General features: G+C 38.8%; 1 protein-coding gene across 15 annotated transcripts in view; it reads right to left on the bottom strand.

Annotated features, from left to right (window-relative positions):
• Positions 1-23326, bottom strand: part of LOC131684446 (voltage-dependent calcium channel type A subunit alpha-1) — a 481660-nt gene extending 458334 nt beyond the window's left edge. For 11 of the 15 annotated variants that reach the window (XM_058967322.1, XM_058967325.1, XM_058967327.1 and 8 more), the window contains exon 1: positions 21990-23322. The gene's annotated coding sequence lies outside the window, so the exon portion shown is untranslated. Of the gene's footprint in view, positions 1-21989 lie in introns of all 15 variants that reach the window. The other 4 variants (XM_058967328.1, XM_058967332.1, XM_058967334.1 and 1 more) reach the window with 2 other exon arrangements.
• Between the last annotated feature and the right edge of the window lie 578 nt (positions 23327-23904).

Genomic DNA, 23904 nt, shown 5'->3' with positions numbered 1-23904 from the left:
GCTAATCTATTCCGACAATACGTTAGTGTCGGTTTCTGAAGAGGCGAAGCCGAAACGCAACATAGTATGAAATAAGGATTTGTGCCCTCCTGTACAAAGACTGGTTTTTACCAACAAATTTTCACCCTAGTGAGAAATTTTGGTTTTTACCAAATTTTCCTCCTTAGGGTGGAATATAGCATAGTGCTTTCGCATAGGCCTGCTAAGCCAAGACAAGTTTCGGCTTCACTTGTGTCTCATCGGCATAAACAGAACTTCTGCTCGAACGGGACATCACGTTTGATCAGTCGTTTGATTGAAACACATAGTGTGTTTTAGTTTTAAGGGATTTGCGTCAAGCCGGCGCTAATCTATTCCGACAATACGTTAGTGTCGGTTTCTGAAGAGGCGAAGCCGAAACGCAACATAGTATGAAATAAGGATTTGTGCCCTCCTGTACAAAGACTGGTTTTTACCAACAAATTTTCACCCTAGTGAGAAATTTTGGTTTTTACCAAATTTTCCTCCTTAGGGTGGAATATAGCATAGTGCTTTCGCATAGGCCTGCTAAGCCAAGACAAGTTTCGGCTTCACTTGTGTCTCATCGGCATAAACAGAACTTCTGCTCGAACGGGACATCACGTTTGATCAGTCGTTTGATTGAAACACATAGTGTGTTTTAGTTTTAAGGGATTTGCGTCAAGCCGGCGCTAATCTATTCCGACAATACGTTAGTGTCGGTTTCTGAAGAGGCGAAGCCGAAACGCAACATAGTATGAAATAAGGATTTGTGCCCTCCTGTACAAAGACTGGTTTTTACCAACAAATTTTCACCCTAGTGAGAAATTTTGGTTTTTACCAAATTTTCCTCCTTAGGGTGGAATATAGCATAGTGCTTTCGCATAGGCCTGCTAAGCCAAGACAAGTTTCGGCTTCACTTGTGTCTCATCGGCATAAACAGAACTTCTGCTCGAACGGGACATCACGTTTGATCAGTCGTTTGATTGAAACACAGTGTGTTTTAGTTTTAAGGGATTTGCGTCAAGCCGGCGCTAATCTATTCCGACAATACGTTAGTGTCGGTTTCTGAAGAGGCGAAGCCGAAACGCAACATAGTATGAAATAAGGATTTGTGCCCTCCTGTACAAAGACTGGTTTTTACCAACAAATTTTCACCCTAGTGAGAAATTTTGGTTTTTACCAAATTTTCCTCCTTAGGGTGGAATATAGCATAGTGCTTTCGCATAGGCCTGCTAAGCCAAGACAAGTTTCGGCTTCACTTGTGTCTCATCGGCATAAACAGAACTTGTGCTCGAACGGGACATCACGTTTGATCAGTCGTTTGATTGAAACACATAGTGTGTTTTAGTTTTAAGGGATTTGCGTCAAGCCGGCGCTAATCTATTCCGACAATACGTTAGTGTCGGTTTCTGAAGAGGCGAAGCCGAAACGCAACATAGTATGAAATAAGGATTTGTGCCCTCCTGTACAAAGACTGGTTTTTACCAACAAATTTTCACCCTAGTGAGAAATTTTGGTTTTTACCAAATTTTCCTCCTTAGGGTGGAATATAGCATAGTGCTTTCGCATAGGCCTGCTAAGCCAAGACAAGTTTCGGCTTCACTTGTGTCTCATCGGCATAAACAGAACTTCTGCTCGAACGGGACATCACGTTTGATCAGTCGTTTGATTGAAACACATAGTGTGTTTTAGTTTTAAGGGATTTGCGTCAAGCCGGCGCTAATCTATTCCGACAATACGTTAGTGTCGGTTTCTGAAGAGGCGAAGCCGAAACGCAACATAGTATGAAATAAGGATTTGTGCCCTCCTGTACAAAGACTGGTTTTTACCAACAAATTTTCACCCTAGTGAGAAATTTTGGTTTTTACCAAATTTTCCTCCTTAGGGTGGAATATAGCATAGTGCTTTCGCATAGGCCTGCTAAGCCAAGACAAGTTTCGGCTTCACTTGTGTCTCATCGGCATAAACAGAACTTCTGCTCGAACGGGACATCACGTTTGATCAGTCGTTTGATTGAAACACAGTGTGTTTTAGTTTTAAGGGATTTGCGTCAAGCCGGCGCTAATCTATTCCGACAATACGTTAGTGTCGGTTTCTGAAGAGGCGAAGCCGAAACGCAACATAGTATGAAATAAGGATTTGTGCCCTCCTGTACAAAGACTGGTTTTTACCAACAAATTTTCACCCTAGTGAGAAATTTTGGTTTTTACCAAATTTTCCTCCTTAGGGTGGAATATAGCATAGTGCTTTCGCATAGGCCTGCTAAGCCAAGACAAGTTTCGGCTTCACTTGTGTCTCATCGGCATAAACAGAACTTCTGCTCGAACGGGACATCACGTTTGATCAGTCGTTTGATTGAAACACATAGTGTGTTTTAGTTTTAAGGGATTTGCGTCAAGCCGGCGCTAATCTATTCCGACAATACGTTAGTGTCGGTTTCTGAAGAGGCGAAGCCGAAACGCAACATAGTATGAAATAAGGATTTGTGCCCTCCTGTACAAAGACTGGTTTTTACCAACAAATTTTCACCCTAGTGAGAAATTTTGGTTTTTACCAAATTTTCCTCCTTAGGGTGGAATATAGCATAGTGCTTTCGCATAGGCCTGCTAAGCCAAGACAAGTTTCGGCTTCACTTGTGTCTCATCGGCATAAACAGAACTTCTGCTCGAACGGGACATCACGTTTGATCAGTCGTTTGATTGAAACACATAGTGTGTTTTAGTTTTAAGGGATTTGCGTCAAGCCGGCGCTAATCTATTCCGACAATACGTTAGTGTCGGTTTCTGAAGAGGCGAAGCCGAAACGCAACATAGTATGAAATAAGGATTTGTGCCCTCCTGTACAAAGACTGGTTTTTACCAACAAATTTTCACCCTAGTGAGAAATTTTGGTTTTTACCAAATTTTCCTCCTTAGGGTGGAATATAGCATAGTGCTTTCGCATAGGCCTGCTAAGCCAAGACAAGTTTCGGCTTCACTTGTGTCTCATCGGCATAAACAGAACTTCTGCTCGAACGGGACATCACGTTTGATCAGTCGTTTGATTGAAACACATAGTGTGTTTTAGTTTTAAGGGATTTGCGTCAAGCCGGCGCTAATCTATTCCGACAATACGTTAGTGTCGGTTTCTGAAGAGGCGAAGCCGAAACGCAACATAGTATGAAATAAGGATTTGTGCCCTCCTGTACAAAGACTGGTTTTTACCAACAAATTTTCACCCTAGTGAGAAATTTTGGTTTTTACCAAATTTTCCTCCTTAGGGTGGAATATAGCATAGTGCTTTCGCATAGGCCTGCTAAGCCAAGACAAGTTTCGGCTTCACTTGTGTCTCATCGGCATAAACAGAACTTCTGCTCGAACGGGACATCACGTTTGATCAGTCGTTTGATTGAAACACATAGTGTGTTTTAGTTTTAAGGGATTTGCGTCAAGCCGGCGCTAATCTATTCCGACAATACGTTAGTGTCGGTTTCTGAAGAGGCGAAGCCGAAACGCAACATAGTATGAAATAAGGATTTGTGCCCTCCTGTACAAAGACTGGTTTTTACCAACAAATTTTCACCCTAGTGAGAAATTTTGGTTTTTACCAAATTTTCCTCCTTAGGGTGGAATATAGCATAGTGCTTTCGCATAGGCCTGCTAAGCCAAGACAAGTTTCGGCTTCACTTGTGTCTCATCGGCATAAACAGAACTTCTGCTCGAACGGGACATCACGTTTGATCAGTCGTTTGATTGAAACACATAGTGTGTTTTAGTTTTAAGGGATTTGCGTCAAGCCGGCGCTAATCTATTCCGACAATACGTTAGTGTCGGTTTCTGAAGAGGCGAAGCCGAAACGCAACATAGTATGAAATAAGGATTTGTGCCCTCCTGTACAAAGACTGGTTTTTACCAACAAATTTTCACCCTAGTGAGAAATTTTGGTTTTTACCAAATTTTCCTCCTTAGGGTGGAATATAGCATAGTGCTTTCGCATAGGCCTGCTAAGCCAAGACAAGTTTCGGCTTCACTTGTGTCTCATCGGCATAAACAGAACTTCTGCTCGAACGGGACATCACGTTTGATCAGTCGTTTGATTGAAACACATAGTGTGTTTTAGTTTTAAGGGATTTGCGTCAAGCCGGCGCTAATCTATTCCGACAATACGTTAGTGTCGGTTTCTGAAGAGGCGAAGCCGAAACGCAACATAGTATGAAATAAGGATTTGTGCCCTCCTGTACAAAGACTGGTTTTTACCAACAAATTTTCACCCTAGTGAGAAATTTTGGTTTTTACCAAATTTTCCTCCTTAGGGTGGAATATAGCATAGTGCTTTCGCATAGGCCTGCTAAGCCAAGACAAGTTTCGGCTTCACTTGTGTCTCATCGGCATAAACAGAACTTCTGCTCGAACGGGACATCACGTTTGATCAGTCGTTTGATTGAAACACATAGTGTGTTTTAGTTTTAAGGGATTTGCGTCAAGCCGGCGCTAATCTATTCCGACAATACGTTAGTGTCGGTTTCTGAAGAGGCGAAGCCGAAACGCAACATAGTATGAAATAAGGATTTGTGCCCTCCTGTACAAAGACTGGTTTTTACCAACAAATTTTCACCCTAGTGAGAAATTTTGGTTTTTACCAAATTTTCCTCCTTAGGGTGGAATATAGCATAGTGCTTTCGCATAGGCCTGCTAAGCCAAGACAAGTTTCGGCTTCACTTGTGTCTCATCGGCATAAACAGAACTTCTGCTCGAACGGGACATCACGTTTGATCAGTCGTTTGATTGAAACACATAGTGTGTTTTAGTTTTAAGGGATTTGCGTCAAGCCGGCGCTAATCTATTCCGACAATACGTTAGTGTCGGTTTCTGAAGAGGCGAAGCCGAAACGCAACATAGTATGAAATAAGGATTTGTGCCCTCCTGTACAAAGACTGGTTTTTACCAACAAATTTTCACCCTAGTGAGAAATTTTGGTTTTTACCAAATTTTCCTCCTTAGGGTGGAATATAGCATAGTGCTTTCGCATAGGCCTGCTAAGCCAAGACAAGTTTCGGCTTCACTTGTGTCTCATCGGCATAAACAGAACTTCTGCTCGAACGGGACATCACGTTTGATCAGTCGTTTGATTGAAACACATAGTGTGTTTTAGTTTTAAGGGATTTGCGTCAAGCCGGCGCTAATCTATTCCGACAATACGTTAGTGTCGGTTTCTGAAGAGGCGAAGCCGAAACGCAACATAGTATGAAATAAGGATTTGTGCCCTCCTGTACAAAGACTGGTTTTTACCAACAAATTTTCACCCTAGTGAGAAATTTTGGTTTTTACCAAATTTTCCTCCTTAGGGTGGAATATAGCATAGTGCTTTCGCATAGGCCTGCTAAGCCAAGACAAGTTTCGGCTTCACTTGTGTCTCATCGGCATAAACAGAACTTCTGCTCGAACGGGACATCACGTTTGATCAGTCGTTTGATTGAAACACATAGTGTGTTTTAGTTTTAAGGGATTTGCGTCAAGCCGGCGCTAATCTATTCCGACAATACGTTAGTGTCGGTTTCTGAAGAGGCGAAGCCGAAACGCAACATAGTATGATTATTCAAAAGAGCTCATTCAAGACGACATGATCTATCAGAAAATGAAGTAATTTTGTTTCGGAAAATTTGGTGTTTTATAAATATTTCTAACTATACGTTACCATGGGAGATTGATGAAAATATGTTAAATTTTGCAGTATATGATAGCTCACCATATCGCTCCCTATCCTGGGGCCCTATTTTCACAGTCACGTCACTTAGTGACTAGAGGAAAATTTTCTTCTAGTCACTAAGTGAAGTGACTGCAAGAATAGGACTCCTGTTGTGTAGCCGCTGCAAGCAATCGGCTTCTAGACTGGTTTTTCTCGTCTGTTGGTCTCTTTGGCACTCAGCAGCGAACCAATCATAGCGCTGATTTGCATTTGTGGTAATACTTGCACTAAATAATAAACAATTTTCGAATGGATGAAAAAACGATAAAAGATCTATGCTATAGGCCATAGGTCTGCTAAGCCAAGCCAAGTTTCGGCTTCACTGTGTTTTATCGGCATAAACAGAACTTTATAACGTTTGTGTTTCGATTGAAACACAAAGTGTGTTTTAGTTTTAGGGATTTAGCGTCAAGCCGGCGCTATTCTATTCCGACGGAAAGTTGGTGTCGGTTTCTGATGAGACGAAGTCGAAACGCACCCATGACTAATACGATATCAAAACAAAACGAATCTTCATTTTTTCCTTATTAATTAATGTTTTCATAAAAACTACTCCACTCGCTGTTGCGGTACGTTTCGTCGTTCATGATCACAAGCACGTTGAATTTCGCAAGGAAGACATTCCTGACGGTATTGATTAAGGAACATGCATATTAAGCTGACTACATATTCCTTCCAGAGTTGCCTACAACTGCAAGATGGCTCTTCCTTGCAGCATATAATTCTTCAAACCACAAACCAAAGCATAATTCGCCTTCAAGTAAACATAGCCTATTAACCCATCCATCACAGCCTTGTTTAATCATCAATCCCTTGTTGTACTTCACTTTACATGCTGTCGTACATGTCCATGTAGACTAAATTCACAGCTCCCGTGGTTTTCAATCTTGATCCGTCGACTAAACTAGCTGTCATCTCTGTAACGAAACGTCGACATGCTCGTACTCGTCTCCTGTTGCACGTTTAGAATGAAAGCCTGTCACTCCAGACGGAGGTACCAAAACTACACGCGGTATTGATTATTTTTCACACTTCACCTGTCACGTCACTTATCTCCCCATTTATCGCTAATGCTCGATAACGACTGCTGCCGATGTTGACTGAGAAAATGAATTACTTCTGATGTGTGTCAACTTGCAGTAGTAGTGCTTATCTATTCATGTTTCACGTGCACAGTTACTATCAATTTGCACAGTCAGTAAAGTTTTGTGAACGTTATTGAATGGCTGCGGAGGGGTGTAATTTTTGTTCGTCGCAATTGACGACTGTAGTAGCTGAATAATGCCATTTTGATTCCACTACAAATACAATGTTCAACGCACCACACTGAGCGAACTAGCAGCGAAAATTGCTATTTTGTTAGCGGGCGCTTTCCACGGCTCTCACCCTGCCACGGTGGGAGAAAATCCATTAGCATATGACGAAGCCATCCCAGCGGTTACAGTATGCTTGCAGTGTTACATCGCGTATTGTGCACCCAAAATTGAAGTTATTCCTTATTATCTTTTCGGTACCTAATAATAGATAATATTACCCGAACCGAAAGACGATTTTTTTCTGCAAAGTTTATTGGGCTCATTTTCGGTACGATATGGTTTCTAATTTATTCAAATCCTCTCACTATCGCATTCATGAAAAATATTTGATTCGTCACTTTCCAACAGTAGTAGTGTATTGTAACATGTGGAATGGTGGCATGATGCAATACAAACATAAGGTAAAGGAAGTTAGCATCGATTTTCACTACAAGACACAGCTATCTACCTACTTGCAGAACGACTGATGTTCGACCATGAGAGCGATACGAAATACAATAAGTAGTAGCGTCTGGGAATCTCGGTACTCAAAGGTGAAGTTGCCACCACCACGAACAATTCTGCCAGTAATAATATAATAAAAAATAACGCCCATTTCCATCTTCGCCTGTGTTCTTGACTATGAGCCACTAGACAATACGTTCTATGGCGCCACGACCGAAAACTAGTGATACCAGGGAACTCACTCGCTTCTGGCATCTGAACCGAATACTGAAAATTAAGTATCATTCACGGTCCACGCGATCATTCAAGAACACAGGCGAAAATGGAAATGGGCTCGCAGTTGAAAAATCGAATGTATACAAGCGAAGTTACACGCTAGCACCCGCGCGATACAAAAAAATAACATAATCGAATATGTTAACATACAAACGCTCGAGCCCCTAGCCATTGTACACATAGGTGGACATGTAATCACGATCATCAACGATCAACTACGCCCATGATTTCAAAAACAGAAAAATGCCTCGATGAACGCTATTGCACTTATAATCTGATCAACATGGTTTCAAGGAACAAATAAACGCTTATTCCCACGCGATCGTAAAGTCCCTACGCCCCCATATTTGAACCGTACACTCAATATCACAATCATAAGCACGGCCCGCTGCAATTGCTCCTTAGCTTCAGTAGGACAATTCTAAAAAAACAAACCGGTGTCAAAGCCGAACTTATTTTTTCCTACACATACTACCAATTGTTCTTTTCATATCAGAAGCGTCTGGCTCAAATGGCACGTTCCCTTTGTCTTTTCACTGCCACCTTTGTTACTAAATACATAAAAAACAAAGCAATAAAGTCAAAGCTCCACCTTGTCCCGTCAAATTTTAAGGCCATGAAAATAAAAAAAGCCCCACCTTCTTTCGATTCTACAAAAACAAATTGCAAAAATAGCGACTTTCGTTTTGCTATCTAATCCTAATAATCCTAATCTCTTTTTTTATCTGCACTCAGTAACTATCAGTAACACCAGCTCAACCTGCTGCTGGGGAGAATTGGATCTAGTATTAAAATGATCAGTTTTACATTATACAGGTTGATTAAAGATAAGGTTTTTAACATGACATTTTTTCCTGATTAACGGGTGCTAACAACAAATTACGATGCTATTGTTGTTCAGTGTTGTTGGCCATTTCATAAAGGAACGACTTACAATGGCTCACCGTCCTCAAATTGTGCAATGGTATTACGAAAAGCAGTGCTTTGTGAGGAATGAGTTTCGTGCTCTCCTATCATACTATGGTCGAAATAATCAGCCAACTGAGTTCACTATTCGCCATACAATCGAAAAGTTAAAGTCACAGTTCACGTTATTGGATGATTCGCGACCAAATCGACCACATGCAGTACGCAGAGAATAAATCATAGCGGCAGTAGCCGAGAGTACGCGATCATCGCGAAGAATCGATTTGACACCTTTCTCAATAACTTGGCTTGTCGTATGCAACAATATGGCGTATTTTACGGAAGAGTCTTGGTAAAAAGCATATCAACAGACTGGGTACTGCGCAAACATGAATCCAGTAGTCTTGACAATATTTGGTTGCAATAAGACAGCACCACGTGCCACACAAGTAATGAAACATTGAAATAATTGGAGGAGAAACGTTTAATTTCCCATGGACCTGTTAGTTGATTGCCTAGATCGAGCGATATCACATCTATAGACTTTGTTCTATGGGGCTATGTGAAGTCAAAAGCCTGTGGATAAGCCTGAAACGATTGAAGCATTGGAAGTCAACATTACTCAAGTAATTAGCCAGATACCAGCTGCTCGAACTCATATTTAAAAATTGAACCACCTCACACGCTGGTATGGTCAAAATTTATTAGAAATTGTTTACAAACAATAAATGGCAAAGTACGTTCTTTCGAGCGAAAATATAGATTCCCGATTTAATTAATTGTTTAATGTTTTTTCCTAGTTGCACAAAAAAACTTCATGTTCATCCCTGCTAAACTTTCAAAATTATAAATCTATAAATGAACCACTACTGAACATGTCCTTAGGTCGTTACATGACCGAAATGTTTTTCCCCTGTCGACCGAACCTGAGTGTATGTGCTGAATACCCTTTTTCAAAGCAAAGTTCTAAACGTGTTTCAAATGAGGCAACAAATAGAAAAACAGTGTGATGATACTGAAACATTTGTGCTTTGAAATTTCTACATAAAATATTATGCTACTGAACATGCCCTAAGAAATTTGGTAGGTATTAATGCTTCCAAACCTGTTATATAAATTAATTCTATTCAGTTCTTTCTTTCGGTTAAATGGCATTACTTTATGCTTGACTACCAAGGATCGCTTCGGATTAGCTTGGCAACTTTTTGAAAACAAATCAAAACTGCAACTGCTCTAACATAACTCAATCTTCTCACCCACCAAAATTTCCAACTCATCCCCGCCGTTCAGTAGGCGCAAACCCAGTGTAGTCTATCCGTTCTTTAGAAATACCTACAGAAGCATGTTGTCAGATGACAGAGTAATAAAAAAACGCAAGAGGTACATCCGAAATATGGAACGCTTGTGTCAATAAAACACAAGAAGCGATATAGGCTTATCGCCCTAGATACATACAAAAATATTTCGACAGGAGATGTGGCTATAACTTCTGTGGATATCTTCAAATCATTTGTTGAAAACTTTGATAAATCAGTATCGCAAATCCACCTAAATGCAATTAAAAGTAGAGGAAAAAAACTACAATTCTCACGGTATCATATAGTTATTTAAATAACCTAAAGATATAAAACCGCTTCCCAATGACCACTTCCTTTAAATGACATTCACATTGATGACGTCACTCACCATTTTGTGGAAACCAGAAGTCTCCATCTTGGATTTTAAATGACATCCATATTGATAATGACTCACTATTTTGTGGCAACCAGAACGCCACCTTGAATTTTGAAATGGCGGTTAGCATCAATTTTCGATGTCTACTGACCGCCCCATTTCAAATGACATCCATATTGATGATACTCACTATTTTGGGATAACCGGAAGTCGCCATCTTGGGTTTCAAATTTGCGCTAATCGCCAATTTTCGGTGTCTGCTGACCACTCCCTTTCAAATGACACCCATATTGATGGTGGTTCTCCCTATTTTGTGATAACCGAAAGTCGCCATCTTGGATTTCAAAATGGCGGAAACTGTCCATTTTCGATGTCTGCTAACCTATACGGATACTATATCTCATGATTTCTAAGGCATCGAAACATTGACCAAAATTTCATTATTTACAAGTCCGAATAAGAAATATCTGATTCTTTTCTTAGCGCAAAAGTGGGTTAATATGCTATACCAGTCTTGCCCTGAAAATTTTGTCGAACCACTTTTTCGCGAATTAATATTTGACCCACTTTTGCCTGAAGTTGTGATGAACATACCATTTCTGATCTAACAGAATATTTTAACCCACTTTTGCTCTGAGCAAAATTTCAACCCACTCTTGCACTCAGCCTCTCAATATAAGATGCAAATAGAAAAAAAAAAACGAATTTTTGAAAACACACTCGGCCTACCGCAGAGTCGATTCCTAATTCTACCAAGATTTGATCTAAATCGGACAAGAGAAACTGGAGAAACTCCAGTATCTAGCATTTTCATCGTTAGGTGGTACTTTATGCATCAGATAATCACTACAAGTAACAATAAGAAAGATAACTCTACTAACTACAACTTTCTAGAAATTTGGCAATTGATTTACCATGTTTTTCTCCTCGGTGGAGAATAATTTAGTTAAAAACTATTTTTCTCCATTAAGATAAAAATTGTTTAAAACCAGCTTTGCGCGTGAAGAGCACAAAACCTATAACTAAATTAGTTATGAAATTTGTGTTTCGACGTCGTCTCATCAGAATCCAACATTAACTTAGTGATTCAACATTAATTATTACGAAGATTTGAGCTATTATCGCAAAGATAATAAAATTTTATCGAAAAGTAATAGAAATACATCCATCAGGTTTTGAGTGTACCATCCACCACACTCGGTACGATTCAGCCCGGGAAAGTGTTCCACAGTAATACCGCAACCAATCTTGCCCGGTGTTCGTCGTTTCTTTCCATCGACGCATTCGTTCACCTTCCTAAAGGGAATACGGCAAGACACTTCAATTTCCGATTGGTTATTTGCCCCATTTTTTCTGGATGAGTTTGTTTTTAATTTTTCAGATAGACAGACTGCACGGTAACCAGCACTGCAGACGAGTGGGTTTGATGCATATCAACGGCAGAGTTTTGTGGCTGCATTTTTTCTATACGGTTGATTGATTTGATGTCAACTTTGGTTAGACTTCGCCGTACTGCAATTGCAAAAAAAATCATAATAGTATCACGTTCGCCATATCGCATTATCATTATTAAAGTTCAGTAGCGATTTAAAAGCCAACCGTAATCCAGACAATGAATACTCCGAAAATAAATTCACTGAAAACATAAATTCGTAAATATAATGAAATCAATCGTGCAATGCACGAGTTCATTCATTGTTTCGAAGTATTTTCGTGCATTGTAAATAGTAGATTTCGTTCATTTCATGAACAGCAGAATGGCCGCTTGGTGAACGAAAATTTTCGTAAATTTAACATATTTAGTGTACATTGCGCGAATGTTATCGTTGATAATGAGATTATTTTTTGTGAATGAAACGAAATGCTTCGTTTGTTTTAATAAATGTTCGTATACATTACGACCAATTTCGTTGATAGCACGAATTCATATTCATTCATCTTAAAAATGTTTTCGTAATTTGTTATAATATTATTTTGGCATTAATCCGGCAAAACATGGAACGAACTCAGTTTCTTTGTGCATTATCTCGGAAGAGCGAAAAACTCAAACTTATTCCTAACAAACCAACGAACAGTTCGCGATGGCTCAACTGAATCCGATCGAATCCGTACTCATCCGGATTCTGAATCAACTGAAAGCGATAGAGGTTCAGAAAAACTTCCTGAAACCAACGGACACGAATACGATTACTGACTATTTGACTGTCGTGATGATTAACAAATCCTTTCGTGGTTTTTACGAAAAACTCGTAATAAAAATTGAAAGTGTTTCAATAGACTTTCGAATGATTCATCATATATACGAGATAATTCGTATATCTTATGAAAATGGTCTGTTCGAAACTAATTCCTAGCGATTTACGAATATATTCTCTCAGCGTAATATCTTATGTAATGTGAAAATACGAACACTTTGATTTGATGAACGATAAAAAATAGTACAACTAACGAATAAACTGATTAGTGGTACGCAATATTTCGTTAGAAGGTCGAAAAATAAATATGCACTTTCCAATTCGCACCATATACAGAAATATTTCGTAAAAATAACGAAACTTTGCGTTTCATTCTGAAAATAGTTTCGTCGACGACGATAAATTTCGTGCAACGTTTACTATTAGTTCTGCAAAATTTCTTGTACTTTTTATGCCTTTTACGTTTCAGGCGCAAATGGTCGGTGTTAAGTCAGACCGAACTAAGTGACAATATATTGATTTCGAGAAAAACGAGTTTAAAGTTTGAATCGCAGCATCCTTTACCTTATAATTGGTAATTAATTTTTGCCATAATTCTTGTTTATGGTTACATATTTCAAATCTGGCAAGTGTTTAATGTAGTTTAAAATATTCTTTATCCAGTGCTATCATTATTTCATTTTTTGATGTTTTGCGACTTAGTCCGGTCTGACTTAACACCGACCAAATGATCTAAAGAGTACCAACTGTTCGAGCTATTAAAATTAACATACTTTTGGGATCATCCATAAATGACGTAGCATTTGTTGAGTGATTTTTAACACCCCCCTCCCCCATCGTAGCATTTCGTAACAAACCCCTAAATACCCCTTGGTAATTACGTAGCTTGAAGGTAAACCTCCCCCTCCCCATGATCCCGTAAAAAATTTAAAAAAATACAAAACGATGTTAGTTAGATGAAACGGGTAAAGCTACGTAGCATGATATGACCCCCTACCCCCCCTGTCGTCACGCATCATCACAAAATACAAAACTCCCCCTTCCCCCATATAATGCTACGTCATTTATGGATGATCCCTTTGAGAAACTTAACTGTGTACGCCCGTCTCCTAGAAATGGAACGTGCTACTGCTAGTTGATTTATTCGGCTGTAAATGACAAAAGTAACGCAATAAATACGAATGGAACCGTTCCTAGAAAAAAGATTAAAAATAAAATCAGATTTACCCTCCATAATGCGATTCTGAATGAAGCAATAAAACGCAAACAACCGACTCGGGTGTAAGCGGAACACATTTCATTTTCGAAGCAAAGTGAGTGGCTATTTGCTTCAAGCCAAATCGACTTTTTCGATTGAAAAAAAAAAACAAATTTATTTTGTTTCAATTTTGTATACAAAATGAGTAAAGTGCAGACCTCTAGGATGCCTGTTAGCTTTCGACTCAATACAGTGAATTGCATATTAGGATTGAAACATAAGTAGATCCTTCCCCACAACAAAGAAAGCATGCTCTGTGTTAGTTTTATTTTTGTACAAGTTGTCTTCTAGGACCTGCAAGTGGCAGGCTATAAGTTCAAGATTAACGCGTACGAGGTACACCTTGTACAAGTACTCGTTTTCCTCGTTGGAAAATGTAAGACAAAAGCTTTAGGGCTAAGGTTCCTCATATATTTCATCCCCTAACAAGAAACACCTTGCTCGACTGTGAAAAAAGATTGTTTCGCTCCACGGTGGAATGTAGCATTCTTGCTTTGCATGTTTAAGTTGTTTGTAAACAAAATAATTAGAAATTTTAATTGACGCGGGTTTCATTTTTAGCGGTATACTTGTCTATTCTAGCATAACACATTATTTTAACGCAATGCGTAACTAATTCGATTCACAGAAAAGCCTCGTAATGAGTGTGTCAAACAATCCAATATAATTGCGCAAAGAATATGTTCTTTGAGGCACAGATCCTTGTACCGGACGATGTTTCCCCCATCCCTTGGTGGGGAAATGGATTATTCTGAACACGCAAAACTATTCCGCTTGTCGGGCCTGAAGCGCTTTCAGCGAAAAGTTTCCTATTCAGAACCGAATCGGGCTTCCGCATGAAGCAGAAGACACACCCACAGAACGATGTTCGTTACCTGGCTGACTAGCATTAGTTTTCCGCGGAGAGTGCATTGCTGCAGTGCAATGAGACGGTGCTGCAAAGAGTACAAGAAATTATTATGTTCAACCTAGTACTTACAAACGCAAACTGTGCGATGTGCATTGCTTCAACATTGTTTAGCCGGTTGTGAATAAGTAAGCGAGAAAGAATTTTATACTTACATTTATTAGAAAAGTTTAATTAGTAAGTATATTAAACTACAATGCAGTTTTCGTGTTTAGCAGTCCTGAGACAAAAATGCTAGAATTTTTATCTTTATGTTTCGGAGTCCCCGCGTTATTTGAATCCTAGAATAAATTCGTGGGGTAAAGGGTAACCAACACCAAATTCTATCAAGGAAAAAACGCTGTAGCAAAAAACCCTTCGGATATTTTCTCTTGAAAATTTGGCTAGAAGTAGTTTAGAGTGTATTGTTTACACTGTATTTTTATCGCTATCAGTTTTTCGAAAATTGGAAAAAATGGTGTCACCCGAAAAGCAACGTTGCGAATTGATTTTTCATAAGCACCTGGAAAATCCTCAACTCTCTCATCGGGACATCGGAAACTACCAAACTCTGAGCATCGAACGGAAGGAGAAATGCGGTCAGAATGGATGTTCTATTAGTAATCAGGATCACAAGCGTGAAAGTGAAAGCTTAAGCGGAATCCCAAAAGTTGAATCTGTTCAAGTATTTCGCTTAAAGAGCCAAAGACCGGAAGGAACTGCATACGTACAAAGTGCAGAACGCTCCAAATCGTGACGAACGGCAAAATATGGTGGGAAAATCACGGGCTTTGAAACTCTACACCCAGATGCAGACGAAGCCTCACTGTTTCATCATGGACGATGAGACTTACGTCAAGGCGGGCTTCACCGCCCAGCACAAGTTTGATGTTCTGGAGAAAGTAAGGAAGAGGAAACTTTCAAAGTTTGCCAATAAAGACATGATTTGGCAAGCGATCTGCTCATGCGGCAAACGGAGTGCACCGTTCGTGATTACCGGAACTGTAAGGAGCAGATCTACCTCAAGGAGTGTCTACAGAAACGTCTGTTTGCCTGTTGAAGCAACACGAGGGTCCTACGATCTTCTGGCCGGATCTAGTTTCGTGAACATGAACCCATCCCCTCCCAATGCACTGGAACTAAGGCCCATCGAAAAATACTGGGTAATTATGAAGTATCTCAAAGAGGTCAACTCTGAGGAAGACATGAAGAAAAGTGGGTTTTTGTACAGAAGAAGCGGCAGCCAGATGTTGTATCTAATAAGTGGATTTATGCGTGTGGTGCGAGCGTACGGTTATGGTATTGAAGTTGAAGGATCGGTCCACTAGTTAATTTTCTACAGAATTTTTGCTTCAATTTCTTCTGGGACATCATTATTTTATACACTTTACAATTTTTGACATGGTTTCCAATCCATATCTTATAGAATTTGCCTGGAGAGTCGTCACTGTTTCTCGTCATCGTTAGCAATGCTCGCCATCAGAAGTTCTTCCTTGTTTTATCAACTTACTAGTCACGAGTGTGAACCACCGCTGTCTGTATTAGCTTTCTGGTGGTGTTGACTGTTGATTTGCAGGTGCTGGATGCAGCTTCTAAATTAGGTAGGGTAAGGTGGGGCAAATTCGACCGTTGGGTAAACCCGACCCCCCCCCCCCCCCCGTTTATCGAAAATCGGAAGCACTACTCGAACTGATATCAATTTTGTCGTGTAGAGCATCGAAAATAATCATAATGGTGGTATGACATCATTTTATTAGTCTACATTGAGATGCTCAAATGACAATAAGTGTGTTTTTACAGCTTTTGATTTGATTTTTGTGTGATAAAGTGATTGCATTAAAATGTATGTGGATTTAAATTCTTTGATTAAAGTCATAAAAAGTGCATAGATGAATTTAGTCCAACTTTTTCATATTTTTTTATAATTGCATCGTAATGAAAAATTACGTAGTGGGGCAAATCCGACCTCTAAATAGTGGGGTAAAAGCGACCGCTTTCTGCTAAGAAAATGTTTATTTATCAAATTGAAATAAATTTTTATTCTAATAATTCAAATTTTTTTTTGTCTTTTGGCTTAAGTGCCAATACTTTATTTAGGACTGGTGGTATCCAACGGGGAAAAACGAAAAAAAAATTGAATTATTAGTTTAATTCGAACGGGCGGGTTCGCTCCCGTCATACCTCTGTTCACTGGGCAAGGGACCAGAAATCGACAGTCTTCATTAGCTCTGTCACCCACCGAAGTACGATGGGTAATGAACTAAAAATTAGACATCAGACGATTATAAAAACCCGGGCCATGGTATCTAGCGGGGCAATTAAATAGATCAAATGTGTTGGGGTGATCAGCTGCCGTTGTGTGTGATTCCTCGCTTTACAGGCAGGGTACGATCACCGTCGCCAGTGGGATAATCATATGTTCTTTCTGGGATGTCACCATACCCAGGGATAGCATAAGGGTTAGTGCATTGGGCCGGAGTCTCAAAGGTTGCGAGTTCGAGTCTCGCCTCTGGGTGGGGAATTTTTTTCACATGATTGCTTAGCTACACTCACCATTTCCAATCGTTTTTCCCCGTTGGATACTACCAGTCCTAAATTTTTATTAATTTTTATGAATTTTACAAACGTTAAACAGCACATCATCTGATTAAATAATTTTGGCGTAATATCCTCCAAGAAGTATTTATGGAGAATTCACTTCAAATAAATTTAGTTCCAGACTTAATGTCTTCAGCAAAATTTTGGGGAGTGCTACTATAATCCACTTTGTTGAAGATATGAAGGCTCCATGTGTTCAGGGTATTAACATATTTAAAATAAATTATTATGATTTTACTGTTTATGATAAATTTCTTCTGTTGTTTATGGTCGAACCAGTAGATAGATTGCAATTAACATTCGCATCCCCAAAGCAGATCAAATTAGATTTGATTCAAAATTTCCCAATACTCTTATCTCTCACCAAGCACATCCGATTGCAGGTAGACAAGAGCGATCAAGCCAAGCAATAAAGGCAGTTAATTTCCAACCGTCAATTAGAATACATCGCCTAATTAATTTATAGCTCGTTCTCGTGCCAAATAATACTCTAGTTTAGTGAAACCAGTGCAGTTTTTTCTAAGGGCCAAAAAGAAGATCGAAGGCGGAGTCTGTGACCTCGATAAATCGTGTACCGTATCTGGGCGAATAATCCCTTTATACAGTCCACTAACTTTAATAAACTTCGCGCCAGAACAGTCTAAAAACAATAAAATTTACATGTTATCCAAAGCTTGAGTTCGTGAAGCTCATAAGTTATTTTAGAAAAAAGTAGATTAAGGAACACTTCGTAAATATAATTTTATAACTCGATATACTCCATATACGTGGTATTCAGTCCTACAATAAAGTTGTTTTAAATGAAAGTCTCAACAGGAACTCTGTTATAATTTTTTGAAAAACTGATTCTCCATATTTTTAAAACTTCAAAGATGGTGGTTTCGTAATTATGCCATTTAGACAGCAAGTTGGATTTTCACCAAACCGAATTTCTGACTACGCCGATGACTCCAATTAAGTAGGGACAATGTCGTTCTATCTCGTTCTCAAGAAACTTCTTCAAATACTGCCTATCTATTATAATACATTAAAGACCCGATTTGGCCAGTCCCCAATTTTGTCAGCCTCATATGAAAAAAAGTTTGATGGGCTCTAGCAGACGAACAAGGCTGAATTCGAGTAAATCATTTCTTGAGCATGTTTTCTTTATCTTAAAGATGCAAGTACGCAAAAATAAAAAAAAAAACATTTTTTTTTAGTATTTGCGCTTGAAGACTATATTAAATATTCAGAAATAGTTATTGGACTACATCAAGAGAAGGGAAGAATATTTTAACAGCTTCAGTTTATTATGAAGAAAAAAATGTCCTAATTTAGTCAATGTCCCCATTTTGTTAGCATAAAATATACCAGGGAGCTGATAAAAACGGGTCTTTACTATTCACATTAATATATTAATTTTTAATCTTTATTATTCACATTAATAGGTACATCCCATTTTCTGAGGATGTATTTTTTCAATTGCATCGAACTACACCAATTTTTAGGTAGTTTTCAAGGGGTTATTTATCGATTTCTTCCAAAATTCGGCGAACCTATTCCCATTCGTGCAATAGTTTATGTTAAAAGGGTATCTTAAATTAATTAGTTTATGGTTTATATATTGCAGATAGAGAAAATTCATAAATTTTCAGCTTTTTTCCTACATAATATTACAGAAGCTTTTTAAAAAACTTTCCCTAATAAGATTGTGACAATTATGAAGTATAAGAAAAAAATTAATAGAAGTTTCGTGAAAAAGAAAATTCCAGTAATGATGATGATTTTCCCTAACGGGTTTCGGGAGTTTTTTATTTGTTCTTTGGCATAGGATTAGAGATAATAATTCAGATCAAAAATACTACTGGGAAGTCATTTTTAGAAAAAGTCGATATCGAAGTAATGTTTGAACTATGCACGCATACACTTCAGACGTAGCGAGATATCAAGAGCTGAGATTTCAGTGCTTAGTTCTCAGCTGCGTTGGAATTTTGAGTGAACACTATTGAGAGTATGAACTTCAAATTCATTCAAAAATTTGTTTTCGAATTTTTTGACTCCGCACAACTTATATAACCCCTTTAGGAAAATTCAGTTTTCCGTACACATTACATTGATTGAAGGATTTAGATATGTTTTTAATGGAGCATTAGCAATAATTCATTTGTGTATGTCTGTTTTATGGGCCATTTTTCCGTTTTTTCATTAAATTGGTTTAGCCTTTGAGATTTCTTGCACTGATATTGTCCTATGCTAATTTGAGCGATTCTCTGAGTCCTGCCACTGTCCCATGGTGTGTGTATTATCAAATACATCGCGAAGCATCAAGTTCTAAATTTTCTCAATCGATATAATACCTGAAGAAAGCGATAAGAGTTATAATAACCTGTTTTAATCCACCTAGCGGTACAATTGTGCCTTTCTCATTTCTCTAAACTATGGAACGGAGGCTTTTTATGTTCAACATAATTGTGGAAATGTCCATTACATTCTTAGTACACTTTGCACTTATACACAATGGCATGCCAGCCACGAACTTGATGAGCTACGTGTCGACGGTGAAACACTTGAAACAAAAAATATCATACTCCATTAGCCTAATCAGCATTAGATCAATGTTATCTAGCTGCTCCCCAGCTTAAATTGGTATGCTTTGTGATATAGTGGTGGTTTAAAGATGATGGGGTTGAAAGGGAGGGGTATGAGGGCTGGATAGGGTGGTGGTCTGGATTTAAGGAGATTTTTAAAGGAGGGGAGTGAACAGTAAAGGGGGGGGGGGGGTGTAACCCCTCTCCATAAACCATCAACTACGCCCCTGTTAAAATCCAGAAACCTTATGCGAGTCGAAAAAAAAATTTGGCCGGGATTAGGTTGACGTTTTTCAGAGTGATTGCATAACCTTTCTATATGAGAAAGGCAAAAATATGAAAAAGTTGGACTAAATTCATCTATGCACGTTGTAGGATTTTATTCAAAGAATTTAAATCCACTTACATTTTTTACTCAATCGCTTCAACAATCAGAAATATCCTGTAGTCAATGATGCACAAAAATCAAATTAAAAGTTGTAACAACACATTTATTGTCGTTTGAGCATCTCAATGTAGACTAATGAAATGCTGTCAAAGCACCATTATGATTATTTTCGATGCTCTACACAACAACATTGACATTAGTTCGCGTAATGCTTCCGATTTTCGATAACAGAGGGGGGGTCGGGTTTACCCAACGGTCGGATTTGCCCCACCTTACCCTATGTTGAAGTTTTGTGACCCAGTACAGTAAAATCGGTACATCATAGAAGCCAATATGAATCCAATATAATTTCAAATTATAAACTTCTAGACGTTTTAAATAACATAAAATAAATTGTTAGTAGAACAAAACGTGACGAAATGGGCGGATAAGTCATCATTCGTGAAGCTAGTGCCTGAATTTAGCATTTTGCACAGTCATAAGCATCCGATGTGTGTATCAAGGCATTGTGGAGCATGCAGTTTACAATGTGTTTTGCACACATACGATTCTGTACATGTAAATATTATGCGTATTTTAAATGACGAATTTTTGATGACATTACTCCACTGAGGCTGAAATTATTGTTATCAGAAGTCTTTAATCATTTGGATAAACGAGGTCGAATATTACCCCACATTAATTTCTTTCAAAATTCGTCCATTTATTTATTTAACAGAATTCTGACAGAGTCCCTCATATATTATTAATTAAGCCCTAGGAAAAATTGGAATCGAGACGGTTCAATAAGTTGATCCAGAGAAACACAAAACTAGCCATTTTACAAAAAATTGAATAACTTTCGCAATTTTCATCGGATTTAAACTAACAAATGCTTATTTTCATTGGTTATTAGCAGGCTTTAATTTCCCATAAAAATATAATTTTTGGGATTGCTCCATGAAGCCGAAAATATTGACCACACGCTCATTTTTGTTCAAAAAACGACCAAAAATTAAGAAAAAGTTTAATAGATTCGTAAATAATGTCAGAACCAGTAGTCGCACTAAAACAAAATGTTCTAACGATCGAAAGTGCATTCAATTACCTTTAATTCTACATAATAATATTTCATATCAATGCACTATTACCGAAGATATTTGGATTTTACTGAACGTACTTTTAATTTTAAAGGTAAAATTCATGTTTTCACTGTAACTCGAAAACTGTTCTATTGTAAATTTTTTGGACCTCATTTTCGGATTCAGCACACGATTTTACATTGAAAATTACCACTAGCTTATTTAGTTCAGAAATGCTGTAAACTAGTGTAATTAGCGGGTTTAAACCGGACGGATACAACCAGAACTTTTCCAGTGAAGCAGCTTGCACGATAGACGGTACTGACGAAACGCTTAGATCGATTGGCTTAGTTCCACTATCTCTTCCTCAACCTTCCCAGTCGCTACTGATTCCTGAATATAATTTTGTGAGTCGCGCACTTTTTGACAACAAAATATGATATTCAATGCATCAATTTTATGTGCATATTACCATGCACATTTTCATTTCGTCGATTGAAACATTGTTTTCTATCCATATAAGCATGTTCTTTCGTTAACAAAAACTCTGCAAAGCTCTTACGTTCGGCACTAGAGAAACATCGCAGGCACAGAAGATTTTTGCAGATTTAGAAAGTTTCCCGTTCGAACCGAGCGAGCACAAAGTAAGGGATTACTGGTAAACATCAAAATCTACAGCGGACCGACTATACTCACTTGCTATGAATCCATCGCTGAAGCCGCTGTAATCCGCAAGCTTCGCAACGATTTGGTTTCACTGTTCGCTTTTGGAGGATTTGACTTTTTCGATTACAAGTTTCGACTGAATGTGCAGATCAAAAACGTGTTCAGTCCTAGCGCACTTGTGTTGATAACTTAAATCCCTTTCTTTTCTTCACGTTTCGTCCATCGGATTTGTTTATGTCACACAAAACATTCACCGGGTTTTAATCAATTTACACGCACCAATATTATTCCAAGAAACCTTTTCCCTTTCTTCGTCTCACAGCTCAAACAACGTATACAACGGTGTCGAAGGATCCCGGCTGTGTCGTCTTGGTCGTATTATTTCACCAGATATTTATTGAACACAGAAACACATATTTCCAATCTCAGAGTACATTTATCCAATAAAACTGCTTACATTTGTGAACCCCCACGTTTACACAACCCGCCTGGCAATCACCGAAATTCGATTTGCTTTCAAAGCTGTGACAACGAATGCTGATGGAAAATATCCTCCTTTTCCGACCGGGAAATCTGCTTATGTCGGAGGTTTTCCCTTTCCATGGTTTACATTTTCAACCCGTGTAATCCTTTCGAATCGTGCAACGCACAAAAACGTATTTCGTTCGAACGTGGGACTGTTTTCTGACAACTTTTATTTTTCCGTTGACACAGGTTGTAGTCTATATCTATTCGTATACCCGTTTGGCTAGAGTTACGATTTAGTTAAAGCTCACTAAAAAGAGTCAAATATATTCTGTTTTGTAAGCAGCTTCCAAAAAGATTACAACTATCACAGACAATTAGGTAGGTATGCGTAGATTGTACCAACTTTGTTGGTGAAAATTCGATTGAAGACGGCAGAAGTACATCAATTTTGATATAAGCTCAAACACGACACACAAACAACCAGAAACTTGCACATCGGAATAGATTTCCTCTCACTAAATAAATAGAACCTCTATTGTAAAACTGCACTTCGAAGCGAATCCGATTTGCATCGCAAATAATCCTGTTGACCAGAATTCCCCGTGCTTCTCACCCAGCTGGGAACTATTTTTGGACTACCACTGCGAAACGTTGGAGATGCAAAAAAAAAACTCAAAAACTCAACCAGGACTCAGTTGCAGTCGCTGTGGGTTGGAAGTGCTAGTCAGCTTCCTATGCTCAACTCCACCCTCGGAGTTTCCAGTGACAACTGATGGAAGAGACGAGCAACCGGGTGACTGGCTGACTGACTACCTTTCAATCAACTGGTGTGCTAACTTCTCTACATTGAATAGCTAAGAATAACGCGCGAGCTGCGATTTCCGTTTCTACCCGATCCGACGCTCCGTGTGCGACTGACGACTGAATCCGTTTGCAGGATTTGATAACGCACATTTTTCCCGCTTTTGGCCCCCGGTGGAAACGCTCTCTCTTCGTCGATTCGGAGGGTAGATAAGTAGTCGAACACCAGTTGCGTTAGGAGAGAAGGAAAACGAAGCAAGAGAGTGCAGTCAAGTTGAATTTCATGCTGCTAGGTGTGGGGGTTGTTTTTGAGAGACATCAGCTGGAGCGAACTGCTGGGAAATGCAACAAGTATCGGTTTGGTGTAAGCATATAGACAAGCCCCGAAAGGTTTATTTACTGATTCAAACAATGCTTATATCTGCCTCTCCCGTGTTTTTCTCAATACCCTAGTATAGTGATGCTATCGCATCGTAAATCGGAACATCAAACTTATGCTGGGTAGAACATCACCGAAATCCATGTCTGATAGATAGCACATGATCGTCTCGTGGTGTGAATAGTATAATTGTCAAGTATCTGAGCTATTTCTATTCTATTATATCCTCCTCTGTTCTAACCCTTACACAGTCTGTAATGAAAATCATTCTGAAAAATAATGGAAGTGCCATTAACG

The sequence above is a fragment of the Topomyia yanbarensis genome, chromosome 2 (assembly GCF_030247195.1).
Source record: "Topomyia yanbarensis strain Yona2022 chromosome 2, ASM3024719v1, whole genome shotgun sequence".
Classification (NCBI taxonomy): Eukaryota; Metazoa; Arthropoda; class Insecta; order Diptera; family Culicidae; genus Topomyia; species Topomyia yanbarensis.
The sequence above is the reverse complement of the archived record's forward strand: the minus strand, read 5'-3'. Positions and strand labels throughout refer to the sequence as shown.